We start from the raw sequence: 20,885 nt of genomic DNA on the forward strand, positions 1-20,885 counted from the left end.
TTGCAGTAGTATTCGTCGACTTTGCACAGGCTTTTGACACCGTCTCACATGAGCACATCCTGTCAGCTCTTGGGCGGATGAACGTGGATCCACATATGGTAGAAGTAATCCAGCAAATCTACACGGACAGTACGTCATTTGTCGAGGTCAGAGGTGAGAAAACCCCCGATGTTACAGTGAGGGTTGGTGTTAAGCAGGGAGACCCACTGTCACCCCTGCTTTTCAACCTAGCCTTGGACCCCCTCATCCAAGGCCTTGAATGCTATGGCAAAGGATACACTGTCGCAGGTCTTACAGTAACTTCCCTTGCTTTCGCTGATGACCTTGTGCTGATTGGAGGATCATGGAGTGATATGGCACAGAACCTGCGGCTTCTGGACGAATTCTGTCAGACCACCTCCTTGCGGGTTAATCCGAGGAAGTGTTACAGCTTCCTTGTCAGGCCCTGCAGTGGTGCATTCACGGTGAACAACTGCGCCCCATGGGGTCTGGGGGCATGGCCCTGCAGCAAACAAGTATTGCCGACACAATCAAATACTTGGGTGTGAAATTCAACCCCTGGGGAGGGGTTGAAAAGCCTGACCTGGGGGTGGCTCTTGACAAATGGTACCTGAAAATCGGGAAATCACTACTTAAACCCTCACAAAGGGTTGTCCTCCTAAATCAGTATATTATACCCCGGATTTTCTACCAAGCTGACCTCTGTGAGGTTAGTGACGGTGTACTCCAGAGCCTCGATAGGACTATCAGGAAATTTGTGAAGAAGTGGCTCCACCTTCCACAGAGTACCTGTGACGGGCTAATTTATGCAAGGAACAGGGACGGCGGCCTGGGAATCTGCAAGCTCTCTCGACAAATCCCATTAATCCAGGTGAAGAGGCTTTACAGCCTTTATCACGCTGCAGACGAGTTGGTTTGGATCATGATGGATAACTCTCGTATGAGATCCAAGTTTAAGGGGGCGTGGCGGAGAGCCGGTGGAAAGGAGGACTCCCTCCCACCTCTGGGTGTGGAGGATTTGAACGCAAGAGGAGACACCACCGACTCGTTGACTAGCCACCACCGGGTGTGCCCAGTCCCGAGTGACTGGAGAAAGGACGAATTCCTTAGATGGGCAGGCCTTCCAACTCAAGGAGTGGGGATACTTGGCTTTCATAATTCTGTTGCCAGCAACGGATGGTTGGGTAATCCCATCGGGTTTACCCAGAGATTGTAGCAACCCTTCAGGTCCGAACCTGCGTTTACCCCACTCAAGAGTTTCTACACAGAGGCAGGGCCAAGGTGGGGGCGGCCTGCAGGCGCTGCTCATATAGGTCGGCGTCCTGTTCGCACATCTTAGGGCAATGCCCGGCTATCCAGGAAGCCAGGATTGCTCGGCACTCCAAACTGTGTACTTCCATGTATGGGAAGTCCACTGGGAATGGGAGTTCAGAACCCTCCAGGGGGAGCTGCGACGACTTGACCTGGTGCTCATCTGTGATTCTAAAGCCTTGGCCATTGATCTAACGGTGCGTTACGAGTATGCTCCTGACTCCCTCACCAGGGCTGCGCAGGAGAAACTTGATTACTTACAGCGAGGTAATTGGGCGAGAGTTGGGTGTTGACGAGGTGGAGGTCATTGGGTTTCCCTTAGGGGCAAGGGGCCTATGGCCTACCAGAAACTACAGGACGTTGACGGCAATCGGACTCAGTCGGGCAAGGGTTAAGTCCTTCAGCGAATTGATGAGACGGAGAACCCTTCTCTACTCGTTGGATTTGTTGAGGGCTTTTCAACTGTCCCTGAGAGCCTAAAAGTGTGCTGTGGATCAGTGAGGGCGACCAGGAAAAATTTAAAGTAGTGTGGTGGGTCAGGCGTCCCATCATTATTACTTACTGACGGTTCGGTCAAAGAGAATTATACCGTCAACATAACAAGCCTGCTGGCCGGGCGCAGCTGGGAAGCTGGGGCGGACTCAACCAGTCCTCCCGGTGTCAACTCAGCTCCGTCCCTTGTTGTCTCGAACTACCTTGATGTGGCTTCACAGCAGTGGTGATCACTCCTCCGCATGGTAGACCTTGGGGCAATGAGTCCGGTCAGCACCCGGCGGGTGCGGCGGTGCCCATGGATAAGCTGACTAGTAGGGAAGTCGCCCTTCCAAACGTCAGTGGACTGTGGTGTACGGCCCCATCCACGGGACAAGTGAGGGCGGACAAACCAGTTGTTTATGTTGGTTGGCCTGAGCTGACAAGGGGTGCCGGGAAAGGAACCACCAGGAAGTAAATAATGAGCGGAAATCCCAGAACTAGGGGGATATCGCTGGAGTGATGCCAATTCCTGGCGTGGGGGTTTAGCTACCCTGCGCTGGGGTTGGGACGGTTTGCCGGTCGTGTTATCCCCCAAAACCCGAAAGATGGACCTCTGGAAACAGCTGTGGAGCTTTCTGTGGACGGTGTGCGGGGTAGGGGCGGAAAGCCATTAGCTGGGCTCTCCCTCTACGGGGGTTCTCCTGCGGCAGGGGGACGAGGAAACAGTGGTGGCTGGAAGTGTCCTGCTTACCGCATTCTGGGCCACAGGCGGACCTTCTCTGGTGTCATCCTTCCCGGGCCAAAAAGCGCTAGGGACAGAGGGTGGGTATGCCGGGGCAGGGCAGCTGGCACCCCACTGATCCGGGACGGTGTGTGGAACGGTGGAGTTACCCCCCATGTGATAAGTTCAGGACGGTATGGAGGTGCCAAAGGGAAGGTAAATGAGGGCCGGGTCAGCTCCTCAGGGTTTCTGCTGTTCTGCCTTGTCGTTACAGATGCGGACCAGGACCGTAGCAGGTGAAATTAGGTGCGAGGAGGCCGGATCTACAATATTGGAAGTGGGACGGTGGGGCTCAAATCTCGAAATGATATAATCCACATGCCGCGACCCGGAATGTAGTCTGAAAAATGGCTTCAAAGGACGAATTGGTGCGGTTCCTTGGTTCATGCGCTGCTAGACGGTGACGTAAGTATCCCCCGGTCTTGACTACACAGTAAAATCGCCAGTGTAAAAATTCCAGTGTTAAAAGTTATCTATTCCTAAAGTGTTAAATTAACAATCTACAGTGTTAAAGGGTACTCCCCTTCAGTGTAGCCTACAGGGTGCCACATAGTGTAATTTTATTTTTACACTGAAAGTGTAAAAAGACGCGCCGAATTGTATTGACTCCGCCCCTCGATGCTTCTGCCTCACAAGACGACAGCGCCATTTTATCTTCATGCGAGGAGCGAGACGGTAGGTTGAATTGCCTTTCTCTTTCTTAATATTAAATAGTAACTTACATGCATTTGTTTACATTTTTAGTAAACTATAGTGGTGAACACATTTAGAAATGATCAACTGCGCGTTTTTGGATGGGTTAAGGAAGCTCGTCAAGTTCATGAGATGCAGAGATGTAAGTTACAGAAGAAAAAGAAGAAACGTTTCTCATGCCGATACAATTTGTTAAATAAATGAGTTGGAATGTGCTTACAATTTGTTTTGTGTATATATATTCGGCTTATTTCATTTTGGTTTGTTGACAGACATCATGAAAGTTGCGTTCCCGCCTCCAGTCGCGCCAAGGCCTGGGTTAAAGACGAGCCTGGCGCTGAAGCTGACGAGGAGGTCTGAAGGGCTCTTTTTGGCACCATTTGGGCTTTTTGAGAGAATTCTTCAAATGGTAATTTTAGATTTGTTTTCTGTGTATACATTAAAACGTTAACAATTCCGTTTTCGCGACACATGCGCATTATTAATAGGGTGTTTAAGTATGTAACGATAGAACTTTGCTTGTTCTTAACACTGAATATCATGTCGTCATATTTGCGTCAAGTTCTTTTTTATGGCAGTTAAGTTCAAACGTGAAATTGAGTTGAAGCTAATCTATAAATCCGTCTGTCTTCCAGTTCAGTTTATAGGTAACGTTATTTAACTTAGCTACGTGAGCACTGGCAGAGCATACGGTACTTTAGCTTATAACGTTAATCAGTCTTCTTTATCAATTCATACTGCGTGTTATTATAAATTATGTACTAACTATTTATCTGTCTGTCTGTATTTTATTAATATGAGTCTGTATTTTCTGTTAACATAATAAATAACATTAATAAGTTAATAAATAACATTAATAAGTTATGGGTAAAACAATTCTAATATAGTAAAGTCCCTTCTTGTCTCGAGCAAGCCCCTGGTTAAGACACACAGATTGTACAAGGTCAAGCCAGGGTGGAATGACTATGTAGAAGAGACACATGCTGAGGCAAGAAGAGCCTTTAAGGCATGGGATGAGTCAGGTAGACATAAATGGGGTCCGTTATTTGATTACAAGAAACAGGCAAATGCAAAGTTTAAATATGCTCTACGGTACATTAAGAGGAAGGAAAATATAATGAGGTCGGATTCTTTGGCAAGGAAGTTGCAATATAATAGTCCTATTGATTTCTGGAAGGAAATTAAGAGAATGAATAATTGCAAAACATCATTACCAACGAACATTAATGGTGTCAATGGCCCTGATGAAATTATTCAGCTATGGCGGAAACATTACTATGAGCTGTTTAACTGTGTTAAAAGTAAGCTGTTTACGATGGGTGACATTGATAGCAATGAAGATGTAACTGTCTTACCTCAAGAAATCTTTGATGCAATTGTGATGCTAAAGGATAATAAGGCATGCGGTAAGGATGAGATATCTGCGGAGCATTTGAAATTTGCAAGTAGGAAACTCTGTCCCCTAATTGCTATTTGTTTTACTGGGCTGCTAGTCCATGGTATTTTACCTGATTCTGTTTTATCGGTTATATTAGTGCCTATCATTAAAGATAAAGTGGGTAAGATTAATAGCATAGACAATTACAGGCCCATAGCCCTAGCCAGTATTTTATCCAAAGTCCTGGAGAGAATTATATTGAATAGGTTGGAACATTTTGTTTTGACATCTGACAATCAGTTTGGCTTCAAACCCAAGCATGGCACTGACATGTGTATTTTTGCCCTGAAGGAGATTTTAGATTTGTATAATAGGCATAATTCAACTATTTTTCTGTGTTTTATTGATGCCTCCAAAGCCTTTGATAGGGTAAACCATGAGAAGCTATTCTACAAATTGTACAACAGAGGGGCCCCTAAATATCTAGTGAGAATCTTGGCCTTCTGGTATGCCCATCAGTCTTTTTTTGTGAAGTGGGGTAATGCTGTGTCTGCCTCATTTAATATAGGTAATGGAGTTCGGCAGGGAAGCATTCTATCTCCCTTTCTCTTTAATATCTATATGGATGATCTATCAAATCTGTTAAACAGCTGTGGGACAGGCTGTAGGGTTGGGGACACTGTTATTAACCACCTAATGTATGCGGATGACTTGGTCATTTTTTGTCCGTATAGTGCTGGTCTCCAACAACTACTAAGGGTCTGTTCCCAATATGGTTTGGACTTTGACATTACTTACAACTCTAAGAAGAGTAATATAATGATTGTTAGAAGCAGGGAGGATGGTAAACTCTCATTTCCTGCATTTTATCTGTCTGGTACTTTACTGAAAGTGTGTGATGAGGTCAAATACTTGGGACATTATATCACTGATGACCTGTCTGATGATAGGGACATTCATAGACAGTACTGTATGATATATGCACAAGCTAATATGTTGAATCGCAAATTTAATATGTGCTCACTTTCTGTAAAGATTAGACTTTTTAAAGCTTTTTGTACTCCGATGTACACTGCTCACTTGTGGCGGCGTTATAAAAAAAGTAGTCTGCAGAAACTCAAGGTGGCATATAATGATGGGTTGCGGTTGCTGCTTAAATTGCCACGAGGGGGCAGTGCGAGTCAAATGTGTGTAAGTGTTAACGTATCCACATGTCCTGCTGTACTCAGGAATCTCATGTACAAATGTATGTGTAGACTAGCAGAATCACATAACAGCATCATCAAAACACTAGTGAATCCGGCATTGAGTGCTGTTAGGTTCACTTCTGGTTTGTGGAATCATTGGCGTTTTAGTTTGTATGTTAACATTTGAACACTTTTTTGTATGTATTGTAGAATACTGACTGTGTAGTCATTTTATAGAACTCTGTTCTTTTTTCTTACTTTTTTTTTCTCTCTCTCTCTTTCTTCTTTTTCTTTTTAATGCACTTTGTAATATTATGGTATATGTATAGGGCTATGGACCATCTTGTGTGTCCTGAATAAAGATTATCATCATCATCATCATCATCATCATCAATTCTAAATGTGTCTTAATATCGAATATAGTTAACCAAGTTCAATTTAACGTGCCACTACTCATTTAAATTTTTTAAATGTATTTAATCAGATGAAATGCATTTTAAACTGTTTCAGGCAGGCCTACATGTGAACATTGCACAATGTTTTGTGGATACTAACTTGTAACATTCATTTAATTAATTCTAAAATGAAGGATGTGAATAGAAATAATTTTACAATTTGACGCCCATGCTTTATAGTCAGCTCTCAGCTTAATCAAAATTAATGGTAATCTCAATTTTTTTTTTTTTACTATATTTACAGCTCTTATTTAAATTGTATTGCATTACTGAATTTTGGCCTCAACTGATAAATATTTGTTTAAATCCTTTTTCAATAGATTTTGCCCAGACCCCTGCAGTGTCAAGTGTAGGAAGCTCCTCTCATGAGAATGCAAAGAGAAATAAAGAAAGAAACAGAATGCTGAAGATTAATCCAGAATTGTGAGTGTCATTATATTTTTAATTCTATGTGCTGTAGAAATGTTAGTACATGACGAATGAACATGAAAAATCTAAACCTATGTGGGCAACCATATGTAACCCCCTTTTCTGGTTCATTCTTTCGACCCTCCCGGAAAGGACCACACGGAGACAGAGTCGAGACGATTCAACATCCATCAAGTGTTTACTGGAGATATGTGAAATAACACCATACAGACTTGAAATACAGCTCATCCGGTCACATAACATTCTCCTCAACAGCTCGCATAAACTCTTTCATTAATTCAACAAACAATAAATCACGTTTTTATCGCAATTAAAAGCTCAGTTTCTTTTCTTTCTTTTCTCTAAACACAGAAAACAGTACATCATACCTGGAGATATGTGAAATAACACCATACAGACTTGAAATACAGCTCATCCGGTCACATAACTGTCAAAAATAAATATAAAGTAAATCACATGTGCTTAAAAGAGAAACAAAGTCATCACTGACAACTTTTATTTCTGTTTGACCGGAGAGAGATTTTCCACCTACCATTCTCCTCAACAGCTCGCATAAACTGAAGAGAAAATGGCGGATAGCACTAATAGGTACTCGCCTGTAGGTGTCCCCATCCCCTTTTCTTAGATGCACTTGGTACATTATAGAACATGAACAAACATTTTGGCATAATTCATTACAAATTTCTTTTATCCGTTACATTCTCCCCCACTGAATTTGCCAAAATGGAACAAAAAAACAAAACAACCAAAATCGGTTTACTCTTTTCTTTACCTTTTCCCTTCTGAAAACAGACATAAACCAGAATTGCCATACTTAGCACATTGCTTTTGATCAGTTACAACTGTTCATATAAAGAACTGACAGGAAAAAGTGCTGCGCATATCACTTTTCCTTGATCATGACCCAAATGAAATGCCTTTTACATTTCACTTTAGCAATTCCTATTCACACACAAATGAACACAATACATTGAAGTTAACGCTTCATTATTTCAGACTAAGGACCGAAACAGACCATTTACCCAGGATTTGCTTTCTAGTGTGAAACAAAGTGTGCTGATTCATTGAAGAGATAAGACGATTCACTGGTTTCAACAATCTGCCAAACTTTGACCTACGACCCTGTAACGCAGTACGTTCTACTGTATCAGCAGTACCAGGGTTAGGATCATGGGCACTACTGTTTTCAGGACTGTCCTGTATGGCCTGGCAGTCTGGAGCATCATTTCCAAGAACCACTCTTTGCGATGGAACATCAACAACTTCAGCTGAGTCGTGATCACTGCATGACTCGGTTATCTGCGGATCACCGTTAGCCGCAACTGAGCCTTCATCTTCAGGCATCGAATCGTCAGAAGATACAGAACAATTATCAGATGCACCATCCTCTACAGAAAATACACTCTCATCATCATTTTTTCCCACAATGTCACACAAAGGGAGGAAATTCACACACAAAAGGAGGTTTCTGTGTACCACCTTCAACTGACCAGATACAGGGTGCTTAACTTTGAAAATGTGAGTGTTAGGATCACAATCAACCACAGTATATACTACATTTTCCCACTTGTCAGACAGTTTGCGCTTTCCACGTTCACTTTTATTGGCTAATAGGACCCTGTCGCCAACTTCAATTCTCACTCCCTTATTTTTGCGGTTGTACATGTGGGCTTGATGAGACTGTTCTTTTGATGTGTTAGCTTCCGCTACAGTAAGAGCATCCTTCAAATCCCTCCTCAGAGACTCTACATACTTGGGAAGAGAGTTACTAGAGTCATCCCACAGCACATTCTTGAAAACAACATCAATTGGCAGTCGTGGGGTACGGCCAAACATTAGGTAGAAGGGAGGAAACCCCGTAGTCTCGTGCACAGTGCAGTTGTACACAAATGTTAATGTATGGAGCATTCGAGGCCAATCTTGCTTTTGGCGTGGTTCAAGGGCTCTGATCATATTTCCTAACGTCCGATTAAATCTTTCTGTGATTCCGTTGCCCATCGGATGATATGGTGTTGTGCGTGACTTCTTGACACCAGAAAACTCAAGCAAATGACTAATGAGCTCACTACAGAAATTCGCCCCCTGATCAGAATGAATGCGTTCCGGGAAACCATAGTAACAAAAATAGTTGTCCCAGAGCTGCTTTGCCACCGACTTAGCTGACTGGTCTGGACAACGAAAAGCATGGGCCAGCTTGGTAAAATGGTCTGTTACCACTAAAACATCAACTGACCTATTCTGACAATCCTCTGCCGTCCAAAAATCAATGCAGACTAACTCAAGAGGAGCAGAAGTCCTGACACTCTCCAATAGAGCTCGACCCTCCGGCTCTGGTGTCTTCGCCAGAACACAACGACCGCATACTTTCACATAGTCACGAATATCACGTTCCATGTCAGTCCAGTAGAAACGTTGACGAGACAGTTGGAAAGTGCGATACTGGCCTTGGTGTCCAGCCTCATCGTGACATCCTCTCATCACGTCACCTTTCAGGGAAGAAGGTACCACGAACTGAAATCTTCTGTGACGTGTCAAGGGATCTTTTGAAACGCGATACAAGACACCATCGTTCAGTAATAACTTCTCCCCCTGTTTCATAAACTTTCGTACAGCGCTGGGGTCCCCCATGCGCTCACGTCTTGAAGGCCTGCGTTTTCGGTCAACGTAGTACATCACTCTCTGCAAATGTTCATCCTCAATCTGTTTCTTTCTCAACTCCTGGCGTGAGTAAGAAGGAAGGGCATCAAACCCAACATCTGCGATTTGTTGGACAATTTCAGTCAGAGGAGTGGCCCATGTTCGTGCGTTATCATCCCAAGAAAGGTGATTAGAAAAGACAGCAGACACTTCGGCACTCGAAAAGCTCCCTGGCACGTCATCTGGATTGACACCTGACTGCTCACAAACACCCACTGGGCCCTTTGTCCTGTCAACCACTTGCTGACTGGCGCTGGACAACCGGAAAACATCCTGTACAGCAGCACTGGTATGATCTCTTGACTCCGCTAACAATACATCATAGGGTTCCCTTACTAAGCGGTGACTAACATGACCGTCAGCAAAAGGTTGCCTGCTCAAGGCGTCAGCTATTAAGTTCTTTGGTCCGGGAACATATTTGATGTCAAACTCAAAGGCAGCGAGTTTAGCCACCCATCTTTGTTCACAGGCGTCAAGCCTAGGTTTGGTCAAAATATGCGTCAGAGGATTGTTATCGGTCCAGGCTGTGAACTGATGTCCTTTTAGCCAGTGGCTAAATTTATCGCATACAGCCCACTTGAGGGCAAGGAATTCAAGGCTGTGTGCTGGATATCTGGATTGCGCTCGGGACAGTGACATACTCGCAAATGCAATGGGTCGAGCCCTGCTTTCTCCAGGACTCAGTTGCGAGAGCACGGCCCCCAATCCCTCAGACGAAGCGTCAGTGGCAAGAATAAAAGGTCTGGAAAAGTCAGGATGGGCAAGGACAACATTGGACAGGAGGGCTTCCTTTAATGCAGTCAAAGCCGCTTCACAAGCTGGAGACCATTCATCACTGGTGAGTTTTCTGGACGCTGGGATCCCTCTGCGGCCAACACCTCTAGTTTTCTTAACTCCGCTAGTTAGGGCAAAAAGCGGCCGTGCAATTGAAGAACAATTCTCGATGAAGCGTTGGTACCACATAACGAGACCAAGAAAAGATTGGATTTTCTTAACCGACGGGGTGACACCATCTGGGCACATCAAATCCGCAGAAGTAATTTTAGTAATCGCTTCAACTTTTCCGGGGTCCGTAGACACGCCTTCTTCTGAAATCAAATGACCGAGGAATTTTACAGAGCGTCTTAAGAAGTGGCATTTCTTCGGCGACAATTTCAAATTGTGCTTCTTCAGCATTTCAAAAACAGTTTGAAGTCTCTGCAATGCAACTTCTTCATTAGGCGCGAAGACCATTAAATCATCCAGGTAGCATAACAGTGACAAAAAATTCTGTTCACCAAAGATCTTAGTCATCATGCGCATAAAGCTTGCGGGTGAGTTACAGAGGCCTTGTGGGAGCCTATTGTATTCATGTAGCCCAACTGGTGTTGTGAACGCTGTATATTTTTTGTCGTCCTCATGTAACGGGATATTATAAAATCCTGAGGTTAAATCCATTGTGCTAAACAACGAGTTGCCACCTAATGCTGCAAGACAGTCTTCTTGATGGGGTAGGGGGTGCGCGTCTTTCACGGTTCGCGCATTAAGCCAGCGAAAATCAGTACATATGCGAAGATCGCCATCTTTTTTCCAGCACAGAACCAGAGGTGATGCGAATTCGCTGACTGACTTACGGATTATACCTCTCTCCTCCATCTCGTTCAAAGCAACACGTAACTTCTGGTATTGTGAAGGGGGGACTCGTCTATATGGTAAGCGAAAGGGCCTTTCGTCGAACAGATGGATTCTGTGTACAAAGTCCTTGACTTCACCGCAATCAAGAGAATGTCTGGAAAAGATAGACTCATACTCGAGCAGTAAGTCACACAGTTTCGCCTTCCACAATTTAGAAACTTCACAATTTTCCAAATCAACAGTCTCCAATCCACACTTTCGCAGCCTGTCGGCCAATGTATCAGACTTGTCCGACTCAGCAACTGACTGCTGAATGCTTGAACGAATTGGAAGCTCAGGCTTAGTTTCACACACATCCTCCAATGCAATACAGGGGTAAACGTCAGCCACTTTGGCGTTTCGCCTCACCGTTACTGGCTTGTCGCTAGGGTTGATCAGCTTAAGGGGAATCCAGCCGTCGCCCCAAAGTGGAGTGACAATACGACACACTAGAACATTCTTGGGGGCAGAACGGAGTCTAGATGGTTCCACCATGACGGTGCTGCCCGGTTGGCTACAGGACTTACTGGGTAGTTTACCCCAGACAAGATGCTCTTGGCCAGGCGAAAGTGTAACTGCATGTTGTAGTTTAACTGTTCCAACAACGTCAGGAATCGTTCCGCCCTTCCATCGACATACACCAGCCATCATGGACAAGAACTCGTCGCTTTCAAGGTTAGTTTCGCTGGGCGTAGAAATCAATTCCCAATATCTGTCAGAATCTTTCAGCCTGTGAACAAGATGTTTGATAACGTTTGTCCCCAAAATGAGATCATCTCCTTGGCCTGGAACAACGAGACATGGAACAATAAGGTTACAGCCGTAAACGTCCAGCTTAAGCTCAAGCGTGCACTTTGGAAATACTCGTTTGCCACCGCACCCAACTAAGACGATGTTAGTATCTTCTTCATTAACATTATCCAAAGCACCACGTTCTCTCAGTTTACTGACGACTGAATCATTTAATGTACAGGCCATAGAGCCGGTGTCCAGCATTGCACTCACGGTGATAGAATCATTAATACAAACAGGTGTGTAGAAGAGTGTATCTGAGCATTCAAGACGTTGTATATTTTGAAAGACGACTTTCTGGGAATCAGGACATATGTTCTTAAAGGAACTGAACAAAGCTTCGAAATCAGTATCTGCTCCGAGGGAATTTTCAAGGTCACCCACACCCCCCCTCTCCGGATGTGAGCGTGTCAGTTTCCCTGACTATTAGGCGCTGTTGGTGCAGAGGCTGAATTTGGGAATTTAGCAGTGCAGTCACGTTTTGAGTGGCCGGCGCCATGACATCTAAAACACAAATGATCAGATCTGCAGTGATCGAAAGTAGTATGCGTTGTGTCGCCACAAATCTTACAGTTCCTTGGTTCAGCTGCGTTCCTTCTGTGCAATCTCCCAGAAGACATAAACTCAGGTCTACTCTTCTCCTTTGTCTTCAACACCTCGATCAACTGAGCTAGCATGTCAGCCATCCGATTCAGACTAGATTGATCCTTCGCGTCCTCCTTAGATTCACCAGGCCCGTTGGTCCCCTGCCTCAGACACATTAATGCAGACTCAGAGACAACATTAGAATTTCCACAGCTCTGTGTGGTCATTTGTGCATTATGGCAGACTGGGTAGGCGTTTGGGTTCGGTCTTAGTTTAAGCTCACGTTGGAAACTGTCTAAAAGCTCCTGAACATCTTTCGCAGTCCAGCATTCTAGTGGCCGTACTTTAAAAGTGCGTGCTAAATCAGGGTCTGGGCAGTTTCTCACAAACATCATTGCAACTTCAGAATTCAAATTGTCCATTCTTCTGCCCTGCCCCCTGAGACACTCGTCAGCTATATCCGCTGCCTTATTAAGGCGAAGCCAGTAGTCAAAAGGATTCTCGCCTTGTTTAGGCAATGTACTGTAAAAGTCCGCGAGTGGCATACTAGAGTAGGAGACTTCACTGAAATGTTGCTTAAGTATACTGTAAATAATCTCAGGATGATTTGTGCAGTCAAGAGCAGGGTTGCTGCGTAGGGCTACTTTCACAATGTCCTTGGCCCTGCCCATTAGATGACTAATAATCTCATTAGCCTGATCAGTAATTTTGACATTTCTCTTTTGCAGGTAGACTTGCATCATATCAATCCATTCTTGAATGTCACATCTACCCAAACCATCCCCCCTAAACACTGGCGGGTCTTTTTCATCTGATTTCAGAATGACATTCAACTGTGACAAATCAAGATTAGCACATTGAGAGCCTGTGTTGTTATTACCATTATTGGCTCTGGTAAAATCACCCCCTGACAAAAGTTTGGCTGTTACTGAGTCACCGATCTGTCTGCCCAACTCTTTGACTAAATCTCCTAATTCGCTGATATCTCAATCACTAGAACTTCCCACAATCTGTGGCTTTGGGGTAGAAGTAACAGGGAAAGTTTTGTTTACATCATGAGCTCTGTAATTTCCCTTAGTACCATCAGGAATGTTAGTCTTATAGCCAAATTCACCCGAACCCGGCTTGGTGTCAGAAAACTGCATCAGGTATTTACCCCGTCCAGTACCAAAAAAAGAATTGTCTGCACCACCCTCAGCCATTTTTACAATTGTAAAATACTCTGAATTTTCTAAAAGCTAAAATCAAAAGTCAGATTAATCAACCAAAAATGTTTTTTTTTTTTTTTTAAAAACACTTCACTTATCTGCAGTCCAATGTCATTTATCTTTCTGTTCGAAAGTCCCTCGAAGAGAAGAAGAGAGAGAGAAAAAAAAGTCTTTAACCGGAGAATCTGGCAACCACAGTCCACCTGATCAGATTGCGCGCGCGCGCGCGACGTCCTCGCTGCACTCCGCGGTAGGCCTTGTTGTCGTCCTTCCGGAGATCGGCTGCTTTGGGTGGATAACAAACGGGAATCACGGCACCATTGTAACCCCCTTTTTTGGTTCATACTTTCGACCCTCCCGGAAAGGACCACACGGAGACAGAGTCGAGACGATTCAACATCCATCAAGTGTTTACTGGAGATATGTGAAATAACACCATACAGACTTGAAATACAGCTCATCCGGTCACATAACATTCTCCTCAACAGCTCGCATAAACTCTTTCATTAATTCAACAAACAATAAATCACGTTTTTATCGCAATTAAAAGCTCAGTTTCTTTTCTTTCTTTTCTCTAAACACAGAAAACAGTACATCATACCTGGAGATATGTGAAATAACACCATACAGACTTGAAATACAGCTCATCCGGTCACATAACTGTCAAAAATAAATATAAAGTAAATCACATGTGCTTAAAAGAGAAACAAAGTCATCACTGACAACTTTTATTTCTGTTTGACCGGAGAGAGATTTTCCACCTACCATTCTCCTCAACAGCTCGCATAAACTGAAGAGAAAATGGCGGATAGCACTAATAGGTACTCGCCTGTAGGTGTCCCCATCCCCTTTTCTTAGATGCACTTGGTACATTATAGAACATGAACAAACATTTTGGCATAATTCATTACAAATTTCTTTTATCCGTTACACATACAATGCCTTTTTTCAGAACTGGAATTTACATGTGTTGTTGGTGATTGTGTCTTGATTGTCATTAAAGGGATAGTTCACTTTGAAATACATTTTTGATATGTTTTAGCTTACCTCGAGGGGCATCTAGGTAGGTGTAGGTGTCTTTGTTTCCACAGTAGTTTCAATTTTGATATTTTTAGGTCAAACCGTTCTTGTCTGTCAGTCATATCATGGATGTCTATGGTCACCACCTCAAAGAACATGCACAGAGAAGTCCAAATTAAACATGATTTAATGACTCGTAAATGTACGTACACATTGCACACTTCCGGGGCTTTCCGGCGCTTGTGCAGCAGACCGAAGCGCCCGCGCCCTCAGTGTACTTGAACGTGACTGTGATTACAAGAGGTAAAAACGATATAAATACTGTTCGTTTTCTCACACAAACCGCTCATTTCGTGTCTTAGGCCATCAATGTGTACTTACATTTACGAGTCATTAAATCATGTTTAATTTGGACTTCTCTGTGCATGCTCTTTGAGGTGGTGACCATAGACCTGCATTATATGACTGACAGACAAGAACGCTTTGACCTAAAAATATCAAAATTGAAAATACTGTGGAAACAAAGACACCTACATCTTGGATGCCCTTAAGATAAGATAAAACACCTGTTTTAAAACACCTGTTAAACACAGTTTACACCTGTACTTTGAGTTGTTTACTTGTGCGTCACCCAAGACGAATGTTAAAGGCTGGTGCGAATGGCACTACTCTGCCTAGCACTGAGCGAGATTTGGTTATTATTATGCTATGTAACTGTTGATTGTTTTTTTGGTTAGAAGATCTCAGCTTAGTTCCTGGAAATGCTTCAAGCATGAAGAGCTTCAAGGAACTGATTGACTCTGCTGTGAAAGATGATAAGTGATGAGGTAAGTCTATATTTCAGAATAAGATTATCTAAACACGTTCATGCATTTTTTTGTTGCATTTTTTTCAAGTTGTCACATCTTCTCTCATCTGTAATTTAGAATGGGGCAGCAATCTTGCATCAATTTGTCTCCTCCTTGATTTGATTCCACCACCCTGGAAAGACATGGAAAGATGTGCTCATATCAAGCTGAACAACACCTTGTTGTCTTCAAAAGGGTAAATTTGGACATTTCTCTCACTATTTATTGTCTGCCTCAAAATATTGCCATTTGAGTTGACTTTATTGTGGAAAACTATAAAGACCACCAATTGGAGAGCTGACTTTGATTTGTTTGTTTTTTTGGCAGAGACCAGCGTACAAGAACACCTTGATTGCATTGAACCGACCACACAGCATACCTGCTCGCTGCCGGTGGGGATCAACTCAAATACTACTATACCTGCTCGCTGATGGGACAAAGAGGGACTGCATTCATGGATGCTACACAACTGTTGACAAGTAGATTTTTGCAATCTTGTTCAAATCCACCTGTCATATTTGTTAATGTATAGGCAAACTGGGTGATTTTATGCTTTTTCCCTTTTCTCTTTTTTTTCTCTGCTAAACTCCTAATGAATGTGACAATTTGACTTTTTCCATATATGGCATATGTTTTAAAGGGGCCACTTTGCCATTTGTTGAATAAACTTTGGATTTGTACATCTGTCTAAAGAGTCTTGATTTATGTCTAAGCTTGTACATTACAGTAACACTATATAATGGTGTAAATAGTTTTTGCACTGAACAGAATACTTTTATAAATTACACTTATAGTGTAAAATCCAATGGATTTGAATCAACACCAGGGGTGTTAAAACCACAGAGTGTAAAAATTTTAAGTGTAAAACTTAACACTCACAGTGTAATTTTTCTACACTGTACGGTGCTGTATTAACACTGTAAATTCTACACTACAAACAGTGTACTTTTTACTCTAGATAGAGTGGGACCATATATGATCCGGAGTAGTGTTAAAATTAACACTTAAAGTGTTAATTTGACACTGCGTTTTTTACTGTGTATTAGTTATAGTCAGGCATTTTCAAATGCCGCATCTCCGGATGCAATAGTATGGAGGACGGGCCGCCTCAAAACCCGGAAAGTCGCCCCTCGGGTATCGTACCAGGTGACGATATCTGACATCAATTGGGGGACGTCGGAATCGGTAGCCAAATGCCTCGTCATCTAATTAGTGACGCGCATGAATGGATGAACGAGATTCCCACTGTCCCTACCTGCTATTTAGCGAAACCACAGCCAAGGGAACGGGCTTGGCAGAATCAGCGGGGAAAGAAGACCCTGTCGAGTTTGGCTCCTGCACGGATGGTGGGCTGGATCTTCGGCATGATTCACCGGGGAGGCAGCGGTTTGGATCCGTGGAGAGTGCATGTGCAGCTGCAGTTTTCGCCCCTGGGCTTGGTGGTGCTTCTGTGTGGCGCCTGGGTCTGGACGGTCCGAGGTTTCACTGTGGTTCGCCAGTTAGTTATTAGTCTTATATTGACCACCATCGGCTAAAATAGACTTTTATGATAAGTTTAAGGAAATGCCAAAGCAGTGAGATTTTAAAAAAGGAGGTTATAGTGATGGGTGATTTTAATCTACTCTGGGACGATAACAGTACAAGGAAAAAACTGCAGCAAATTATGGATGGATTTAATCTTGTCCAGATGACCAACACGGATCACAAACAATTGTAGCACCCTAATTGACTTAATCTTCACCAATCATCCAGAACGGATCACAAAATCTTTCAATATGTTAACTGGTCTCTCAGATCATAACATGGTGCTGATAACAAGAAAATTAACCAGAAAACGATTTGCAGCTTATTCCGGAAAAAAAAGGATTTCATCGGTATTCCGAGGAGCAAACAAGAACAATTTCACACAGCAATAAGAAATATGAATTGGGACACTTTATTAATGGACAATGAATTCGAAATAATTAGTCAGAAATTCACTGAATGCTTACAAACAAAAATGAAAGAATTTGCAGTGGCAATTAAACACAAAAACAGAAAGCATTCTTTTCCCTGGCTCAGTGATGATATCTAACAATTAAAGGGGGGGGGGTTGACTGCTTTTTTTCTTTGCATGATTGTGTTTATGGGGTGCAATATAACATGTATTCGTGGTTTTTCGTTTTTAAAAAGTCTTATTTTTCATAAACTTCACGTCTATTGTCAGCCGCGCTCTCCTCTGTCCTCGAACGAGCGGTTGACTTTCTGATTCTATGAAAACACTCCCTCAGAAACACGTCGTGGGCTCAGATTGGTTAGTTTGGTCCGGTGAGTTGTGATTGGCTAAACTGTCGCTTACGTTGTCCGGAAAGTTAACGCCCATTACCTTTACGGGCGCAACGGGCACGTCATGAGCACCGGTCCAGATGTAAATATGCGTCGAACTGCAGTCTCAGTATGACCCAGAATCAGACCGAGAAAGCCGCGATGAAGAGAGTCAAACAGAACCTCACCACACATGGCTCTTAATAAACGTTTCTGAATGATAATTTGCTATATTTTTTAAACTTTATACACGTTTGTTTAACACAATAGCATCTGACTGGCAACAATAGCAACTGACTGGCTACTAATGTTATACTCAAACAGCGGTGGCAAGTTTACGTTCTTGATCAAATCGAAAATAACGTCATAAAACATGAAAAATACATTTACAACATTAGCACTTATACAAAATTCATGTTTGTACGCGTTTGTCGTAGACACAAAATAGCAGAACTAATAGCCTAGTGGCAATAAAGCTAGCGCTGGCATTTGAAAAAAGCTAAAACACAAGGCTAACGTTACGTCTGGAATTACACATGCAAATACATTTAAAATGGTTAAGTCTTAGCCTACTTACAGGTTGTGGCCCAACAACTGCTGCCTCTGGTTTTAAAGTCGGAACTGCTTCATGTTTTAGTAACAGTTTCTTATTGAATCCGGTGTTGAACTCGTGAAGATTCTGGAAGCTGTCTTCCGTAAAATGCGCAGCACAGAGAGCTAGATTACCATCGTCATTTTCAGGAACATAATCAAACATAAATTGTATCCATTGTTGACGAAGTACAGCGTCCGTGCGAAGTTCGAAGACATAAGAACTGAGAGCTGCATGAACAACACACTCGACGAGCTGCTGGAGCTTCTGAAATATGGCCATGCCCTTTCTGCATATTCCGGAGGGAGGGTTGATGCAAATGTGTGGGTTAGTGACGTACCATAACCCAGCTGTAGTCCCAATCCAGTCGTTTTTGTAGGCAATATACTTTCTGATTTTTAAAAGACGATATCTCTGCTTACACTGAACTTTCAGCGCTGCAACTTTGCAGATAATGTTCATGCACCAACAGCAACATTACACACTATTTAAAATGAAAAAAGTGAAATCGCAGTCAACCCCCCCTTTAATGAAAGACAATGCCCTTAAAAAGGCCATAAAGTCAAAACTATCTTGTGACAGACAAAAATTTGCATCTTTATAACAATTATTAAAAACTGTCATGGAAACTCAAAAGCGATTTGGGAACAGATCGATAAACTAACAGGTAACACTGCATCTAGTCATAAACTAATAACTAAAGAACAACTAAAGAACAATGGGATGCTTATGCAGGATCCATCTGCTGTGGCACAGACACTAAACAACTATTTTGTTGATTCAATTGATACCATAGCCGAAAGTTTCCCTGTGAAATATAACAACTTACCAGTTATTAGTTCAGATTTGTTAATTGAGCCCCCACTATCAGAGTATGTGAGCGGAGTGGAGTGGGAGCGGAGCGAGGAGTGGAGCGGCATGATTTTGAATGGAGCGCGGAGTGGATTTTTTAAAAGTCGGAGCGTCGTGGTTTTCACTCGCTCCGAGCGCGCTCCACTACCGCTCTATCACGAGGACAATTCATGCCAACGGCTTATTATAGAACTGCATTTTTAGTAAGGATTCACGTGTTAAACACATTACGCTAGCATGATACAGATGGATCACTCAAATCAGAAAAAAATGTGAGGGTTATGATGACGCCGATGGACATGAGTGGCTGCGGGAGGTTATAGTTATCAAGCCTGTACGGAATATGAGCGGGCACCACGATCTCATGAAAGTGCGAATCTATAGCACACATTTTATTTCTCGTGCCTATTATTATATGCCAAAAAATTGTTTGTGCGTGCAAATGACGCACACTAAACCCCTTGGTTAGGATGGGTGTGAAGTGCGTTCTTGCCATTAAGTGCGTATCGTAGGCTATGCCCACGAGAAATAAAATATAGATAGCCTACGCACTTTCATGAGATGGGGCGCTGGATCGGGCGGGGTGAAAGCACATTTTAAACAGGTAACACTTATTCACCAACGCAATCGCTTTCTCACTCATGCATTGCATTCAAACAAATGTAATCATACAGTCGGCTATCTGTCAGTATTTGATTTTAAATGAGCATGAATCTGTGAGAAATGTAGCGACCCGTAGATAAATAACTGATGAAAACGTAGTTATTTTCTTCTTTCCGAACAAAATGTGCTCTGCAAAAAGCAGCAATGATATTTAATTTATAATGCTGATAACCTGTAATAAGCATAGCATGTCATAGGAAAAGTTTGCACACTATCCAAATCCAATAAACAACATTGCAACTATTCTCCTAACGTTGTTTTTTTTTTATTTATTTACTATGCCTATGTATCTATTATGATGAGGAGACATTTTGTGAGATTTTAAAGCATACTTAAATACTTTATTCGGAATTTCCTTGGGGAGCGAACACGGAGCGGTGTTTCTGATATCAGTGAGCGAGGAGTGGAGCGGGAGCGGTAAATGGTGAACCCGGAGCGGAGCTGGAGCGGAGTGATTATATAATGCTTGGAGCGTGGAGGGGAAATTGTTGCCGCTCCACTCCGCTCACATACTCTGCCCACTATATCCAAAATTTGTATCCATATCTGATCTGGAAAGGGTTATTACACAGCTTAAGTCTTCAAGAGCAAAAGACGTGTTTGGGATTGACACACTCATGCTAAAACAAATAGGTCAGTCAATTTTGGGTCCACTAACACACATCATTAACGTGTCACTAGATCAAGGGAAATTTCCTGAGTCATGGAAACTTGCAAGTGTCATTCCTTTATTTAAAGCTGCAATACCTAAGATTTAGATGCCGCTAGAGGGCGCTACATTCAACACAACAACAACGGCTTTGCTTGATGACGACGCGGAGGAACGCGGAATGATGGGAACTGTTGTTTTCAACTCCACCGTGGATAAATCAGTCAGACGGGAATCGAAAATTAGTTGTCATGGATGAGGTAAAGTACGATTTCTATAAACGTTGCGTTTAATGACATGCTTGTTTTTCATTA

The 20,885-nt window shown here is 42.9% G+C and overlaps 1 long non-coding RNA gene across 1 annotated transcript; it reads left to right on the forward strand.

Annotated features, from left to right (window-relative positions):
- The first annotated feature begins 6,616 nt into the window (after positions 1-6,616).
- On the forward strand, positions 6,617-16,191 carry LOC120479191 (uncharacterized). The gene is made up of 4 exons (XR_016168899.1): positions 6,617-6,702; positions 15,401-15,490; positions 15,590-15,707; positions 15,839-16,191. It is a non-coding gene; the product is annotated as an uncharacterized LOC120479191 (long non-coding RNA).
- Positions 16,192-20,885: the final 4,694 nt, after the last annotated feature.

The sequence above is a fragment of the Pimephales promelas genome, chromosome 2 (genome assembly GCF_988280905.1).
Source record: "Pimephales promelas chromosome 2, fPimPro1.hap1.1, whole genome shotgun sequence".
NCBI lineage: Eukaryota > Metazoa > Chordata > Actinopteri > Cypriniformes > Leuciscidae > Pimephales > Pimephales promelas.